The 6,737-nt window shown below is 45.4% G+C and overlaps 1 protein-coding gene and 1 long non-coding RNA gene across 2 annotated transcripts in view; one reads left to right on the top strand and one right to left on the bottom strand.

Moving 5' to 3' along the window:
* Positions 1–6,737, top strand: part of Sorcs3 (sortilin related VPS10 domain containing receptor 3) — a 609,790-nt gene that overhangs the window by 140,240 nt on the left and 462,813 nt on the right. The gene's annotated exons all lie outside the window — the stretch shown is intronic.
* LOC116103984 overlaps positions 3,600–6,737 on the bottom strand; it is a 15,048-nt gene continuing 11,910 nt past the window's right edge. Inside the window, exon 2 of the long non-coding RNA XR_004123647.1 lies at positions 3,600–5,129. This is a non-coding gene — a long non-coding RNA (uncharacterized LOC116103984). The remainder of the gene's footprint in view (positions 5,130–6,737) is intronic.

The following is a 6,737-nucleotide window of genomic DNA, read 5'->3' on the forward strand; positions in this document are numbered from 1 at the left end:
ACATGGTCCTGTGTGCTGGTGTGTATACCATTTGTACTGGGTCTGTGTGACATGGTCCTATGTGCCGGTGTGTATGTGTACCCAGACACATGCACAACACCACAGAGTTCATGGTGGAGTCTTACATGGGTCACTTGCATTACCAGTTTTAAGTCAACCTTATGACACCTCTTATGATATTGTTGGTAACTAACGGTTCCTGCCATATTTCTATGTGGTTTTCCTTGGGCTCTGGGTTGTTGACTTGACTTAGGAATGTGCTATCACACCCTTAAGAGATTTTTTTTTTTTCTCGAGACAGGGTTTCTCTGTGTAGCCCTGGCTGTCCTGGAACTCAATCTGTAGACCAGGCTGGCCTCGAAACTCAGAAATCCGCCTGCCTCTGCCTCCCAAGTGCTGGGATTAAAGGCGTGTGCCACCACCGCCCGGCACCCTTAAGAATTTTTATCTATATGTGTGTACATGTGTGTTTCTGTTTATCTCCCTGTCTCTCAATATCCATAATGCTAACAGAATGAACTTAACCTGCAGTTCTGGCAAAAAGAGACAATAGTGTCCAGTGATTAACTTCACAGTATTCGCATCCTCTTCATGATAAACTATTAAGAGTAGCTTACTGAATGACGTTTTGGTGTCACACCTTTGTAAACTTCCTGGCTTTTTAAGGATTAAAATGGACCTTTTTAAAAAGAAAAAAAAAAGAGTTTTTATCTACTCTGAGCACATCTTTCATTTCATTTGGGCTGCCTCCCCTGAGGGAAAGGTAGAGCCTTGGGAAGTAGGTGGCCCCTTCAAGACCGTGTCATTTCCCAAGAGCTGTCTTCTCTGGCCATCCTGCCACTGAAAACTGGGAGCATATAACTGTGCTGGTTTTAAACTAGAAGGGGCTGCAGAAGTGTCTAGTCCATCTTTTTCATCAGTGTAATAACTAGACCCTCCCGTGACCACTAACCTGGCACTGGATCCATGCAGAATGAGGAAGCTACTCCATCCCAAGCCATTTCATTCTCCCATGGGGTTATAACACTCCATTAAAACAGATTTAGTTGATTTTTAATTTTTAATACATATGTGTACGTATGTGCATGGAGGTGCCATAGGAGGCCAGTGGTATAGGATCCCCTACAGCTGGAGTGACAGGCATTTGTGGGTCACCTAGCATCTGTGTTGGGAATCAAACCTGGGTCTTCTATAAGAACTACAAGCACTTTTAACCACGGAGCCATCTCGTAGGCCCTGAACACTTCTTATTTACTTAGCCAGCCTGTCCTAAGACCTAAGGTATACGATCGTGGATCCCTGTATCTTTGATAAGTGCTGCAGTTTCCAGAAGTCATATATTGTCTCAGGGTCTCAGTGTCTGTCACTGGGAAATGGGAAGATTAGCCTCAAAAGGTATCCCGAGGAGCTTCCGCCTTCTACAATGTTTCTTGGGTAGTATAATGAAGGTTGTGATTGGGAATAAGTACCGAGTAGGAATCTAGCCATAATAAATAAAAGTAGTTGTGACTGGACTTCTCACAGGTTGAGCTTTGAGTTGGTAAGTTTCCGTGGGTAAAGGCATTCTTTCAAAAGAGAGTAGGTCATTTATGGTTCTTTCCAGCTCTAATTTTTATGACTTTTGAAATCTGTGGGAACAATGGCAGTTGACTTAGTAGATTGATGTCACATTTTTAAATCCACTTTGCCCAGAGTGACTCTAACTGCTCATAGGAAACCCCAGCAGCCTTCCTGATGTCCTCGGCTTTCCTAAAGCTTTCCCAGGTCATGGATCTGATGCTGACATCAGAGAAGTCCTGTGGAAGGGTGATATGAGAGAGGTCCTGGCACCTTCTGGTGGTGCTTTGTCTTCCCCTTCATGGTCTCTCTGTGTGTGGATCCCTCTGTGTGTCTGTGCCCTTTCCCATTACTGGTACTTCACCAGGCCTGACCAGAGAAACGATCTCATAGCCTCACCCTGGGTGAAGAGTTAGATGTCAGGGGAGATTTAGAGTTTTAATATCTTCCAAAATATTTGGGACATTTAAAGCCCCAAAGTCTGGATCTGTTCTCAGCTAAATGAATCTCTGAGAGTAAAGGTCCGGGCTCTGTGTCAGTGCATTGCAGGGTGCTGGGTAGGTTGGGCCAGCACCCGACATCCTTCGGCTTCTTCGAGTCCTCGGGGTCTATTTGCTTTGGCGATGCAGCTCTTGTTTTGCTTTCCAAAGCTACTCCAGAAGTAAATCCTTCCAATACTAATCTTAAGTGCTCGAGTGCTCTGCAGTAAAGGTATTGTGCGGCTAGAGCCTTTGGGAGAGTGTTGGCTATGACGTTATCCACCCAGAGGCTCTCAGTGAGCTCCAGTCCACGTTAGGCTCTGACACATCCATCAGGGTGGAGACTTACTTGTTTTTGTTTAACCCAGGCTTGCCCACACCCTCTGAGTAGTCTCCTACTTTCTCCCAGGGAACAACTGTTCACATCTCAAACAACTGGCGTCCTCAGAGTTCATCTGGATGATTCCAGGCAGTGACTCTCAATGGGGGTTGCTTTTGTCCCTTAAGAGTGTTTGGCAAAGTCTTTGCACTTTTGGTTGCTGTGGAGGCTGGAGAGGTTATGACCTATATCCCACAGTCCACAGGACAGCTACCCAGAGCAAAAGGCTGCCCGCTCCCACATGTCAATAGTGCCAAGGTTGAGAAATTGCTCCAGAGATAGACAATGACAGGGTCTCTCAGATATAACCAAGGCCCTGTAAACTGGAACACTCAAGACAGGGGTTTTGTGACAAACTCTTTTCTGGACATTGTGGAAGGAGATGCACCTACAGGATGTATCCTCTATGCCACAGTAATCATGGGCTCTCTTTCAAGTTCAGAGGCAGAGTGCTTTCCTGGTTCTTACCGCATGGCAGGGATGCCAGGCTCCCTCTTTGTAAGCATCTATGACCAGGGATGGTGTGTGTGTGGGGTCACCTTGTGCTTTCATTCCCTCCTCAGGACCAATCGATTTAGCACTGCTCCAAGAGAAGCCTTCTTTCCCAGTCCACAGATTGAGCTCTGTTTATTTCTTTGATCTTGTTCCAAGCTTTTCTTTTCTTTTCCTTGGACTAACAAGGCTTGGCCGCTCATTTTGGACCTGATGTTGACTGCGTTGAAAAAAAATGTGCTTCCTGTTGAATGCAGGCCTCCATGATGTATCTGCGTTGTAAAGCTGAGGAATGATGCTTCTTAGTCAGCAGAACTCACCCTTGCAGCATCCCCTGCACCCTCCATTTCAGGGGGATGCTAGAGTCTGCCAAGTGCTCACACACTCTAGTTCTCTAAGTCAGTGACCAGGAATGCCTCTGGGGCGGTCGTTCTCACGGAGATGCTGATGATGAAATGAAGTGCATTCTGATAGAGCATGTATTTACTGCTACTGAGAGCATGGCTGTCAGTAGGAGTTTAGCGGAACTGGTTTAAAGGGACCCTCTTTGGTGAGGTACATGGTGCTTGGGTGGTGTGTTAGTGAGCACTCAGATTGGAGTGTGTTCGGGAAGGAGCCATCTCTGTAGCTGGTTTGAAATCACTGTTGTTCTTTGGGGAATCGTAATTAGCAATGAATTAGTACCTCTTGTGTTTCCCCTCATTTATTCATTCATTTAGCATATGTTTATACAGTTCCTGTCTGTCAAGTTCTATTCTAATCAACGGGGAGGCAAAGATGGTATAAAAGTCTTCGCATCGATATAGAGGTTGAGATGCCAACAAGCGGGAAGAAGGGGCGTTGAACCCTAGAGGAGGCTTGCTTCAGGTTCAGGAGCAGGTCACACACTGCAAAGACAAACATTTGTGACCAGGGCCAGCCTTCAAGGCTCTGGCTCTGTGGTTTTTGGTGTCCTGGATCCAGATCAGGCAGGTCCTGCCTTGGTGTCTAACACTTGATTTTGGCCTTAAGATTGGTTTGAGAAACATTGTAAAACCAATGTAAGGAACCATCTTGAAACTTCTGCTGTCCCAAAGCAACACTACCTGATCAGTCTTCGCCAAGCACTGCAGAATGCCCTCGAACCATCCTGTTTCACTGGGAGTGTCATCCCTAGATCATGAATGTTCATCAGCACACAAGCTATTGGAGTGGCCAAGCCCCTACTGATCCCTCACAGCAGTGGCCAACTCAGTCACTTATTTATTTCACACCAGTGACAGGAGGACAGTTTCTCACACTGGATTTCAGTCTAGGTTTGACAACATTTCTTCAGGCATCACTGAAGGAGCTAGGGAGGACCAGCATGCATTGGTTCATTGTTCATTGTTAAATGGCACCCTTACTGCTGATTTTTCTGACCCCACTGTCCTAACTGATGGAGTTTCTGTTGAGAGTGGAACTAGTACATTTTTTGGGGGGAGGGATGAACATTCCTGAAATGGGTACTGCTCACCCACCCTCACCTGTCTTTGGTCTTTGGGTTGCTGTGAGACTATAATGAGTCATGGTGAGTGAAATGACTGTCTTTCTTCTTTCTGGTTAGGAGACATACGTCAGGGAACTGGCATGAGGACCAGCTGGTATGCGAGTTTGCACTGATGAGAATTTTGAGCTTGGCTGAGAGTTCAGCCTCAAGCATCCGCTGCTCTTGGGAGGTCAGAACAGCAGGTGGCATTTTTTTTTTCTGGAAACAATATATATCCTCGCAGGGAGTGATATTTGCCCCTGAAGAGGGATGATAAAGTCCACAGCAGTTGGATTCAAGAGAAGAAATCACGTTTCTACAATGGGCCTAGTTTCATTCCCCTCTAAAATATCCCATGACCCAGCTCTGAATACCCTGAGCATAGGGGAAGAGGAATACAGCCATAAGCAGGTAATCAAACTAGTTATGAGCATGCAGAGCTCGGCCTATGGAAATAGGGCATACAGAAGAGATTTATATGGTTCCATTTTCTGGTTTCAGTATAAGCTGTGTACGACTCAAACCGAGAAGCCCACTGCTGCAGCTTGGCTGCCTCCTTCCAGCTCTGTGTCAGGAGAGATTTATTGTCTTCATAGGTTTTGCTCCTGGATATCCCTCCAGATGTCCCTGGCTAGGGACACCTTGATTTTATTTCATTTTGTTGAGAGTCATGGCTCAGCACATTTATTCTTCCTCCTAGGGTAGGTCCTTGAACCTAGGTAGGGAAGGTGGAGAAATTAATTTTAAAAATGACAAATTGAAAGAGAAGTGAAACAGAGCCTGAACTTCACTTATTGACATATCACAAGAACAAGAGATTACAATGCCTGTGATTTGATAACAAAGTGGAATAGTATTCAGCTGTTAAAAGGAAAGAAGAAACTAGAATTCTAATAGTAAAGTGTGATTGCCATGGCCTGAGATAAACAAGGAAAAAGGAAACCCATGGTACAGTCTGCAGTGAGACACATATATATGGGAATATGTATCTTTTACCTGCAAGGAAACAAGAAATTGTTGTTGTTTATTTCTAGGAAAAGCCTTGATTAAGAGGCAGTGAGGCAGGTGGCTTTTGTGAAAGTTGTTTTGTGTTTCTAGATTTGTCTTCCTTTCTTCTTCCCTCCATCCCTCCTTCCTTCCCTCCTTCCCTACTTCCTTCCCTCCCTCTCTCTTTTTCTTTCTTCCTTCATTTTTCTTTCTTCTTTCTTTTTTTCTTTCTTTCTTCCTCTTACTCTCTCTTTTCTTTCTTCTTTTCTTCTTTCTTTCTTGTTCTCTCTTCCTCTCTTCCTCTCTCTCTCTCTCTCTCTCTCTTTTATGCACACACACATACACACACACACACACACACACACACACACACACACTATGTTCTTCTTTTACTCTTGACAAACATCAGTTAAGGTTAAAAAGTGAATTTTAAAAGGAACAGGGGGCCTGGCAGGGTTTGCTTTGGATGAAGTTGCCCACTGTGGTTTGTGTGTGAGGTGACTCTGGCAGCTCCCATTTCCCTTTGGGATTTATCACTTCTAACGATAAGCAAGGATCAGAACCTGTCTGTGGAGGTGTGCCTTAGCCTTCATTTATGGGGATGGATCAATGGCATTATTGACCACACCAATTGCATTTACAGCAAACTGATTTGTTACATGCCACCTGTTAGAACCTTGAACCCTCTCTTGGAACAGTCTTGCATTCTACCGCCGGCAGGATCTTGAGGCCTCCTTAGCCAGTGTCTTTTTTTCTATCCAGCTGGTCGTGGTCCAGGTTTCCTCACTGTGTCCTGCAGCTTCCCCACAACCTCTTTGTCTATGTTCCTAATATCAAGCCTTGCTCCTGGGTTCGGGGAGGCCATGGAGCAAGCTGGCCAGACAAGCTGAGGGTTGTTCAGTGCTTTGCGATTCTCCTTTTATGGTAGGCATTTAACAGCATCTTCTTGATGCCCCAGCATAGGGGAGTGCTAAGGCAGGGAGGCAGGAGTGGGTGGGATGGGGGTTTGCAGAGGGGAAACTGGGAAGGGGGGATAACATCTGAAATGTAAATAAATAAAAGAACCAATAAACGAAAAGAACCCAAAGGAGAAAAACAGACAAACCAAAAGCCCCAGCATCTTCTTTCTTTTTCTGGATTTCAGGACAGCTGAGTCTCTTCATCTTCTCGCCTCTGGCAGAGATTGAGGGATCTTGTGCTCTGCTTTTCTTTATAAATGGGTCAGGAATGGTTGCCACTGAATTGTGCCAGCAAGATGTGCCTCTCTTTCTCTTCAGATGCGTGGCACCTGCTCTCTTTCTCTCTCTCTCTCTCTTCCTCTCTCTCTCTCTCTCTC

The sequence above is a fragment of the Mastomys coucha genome, unplaced genomic scaffold, assembly GCF_008632895.1.
Source record: "Mastomys coucha isolate ucsf_1 unplaced genomic scaffold, UCSF_Mcou_1 pScaffold21, whole genome shotgun sequence".
Taxonomy (NCBI): domain Eukaryota; kingdom Metazoa; phylum Chordata; class Mammalia; order Rodentia; family Muridae; genus Mastomys; species Mastomys coucha.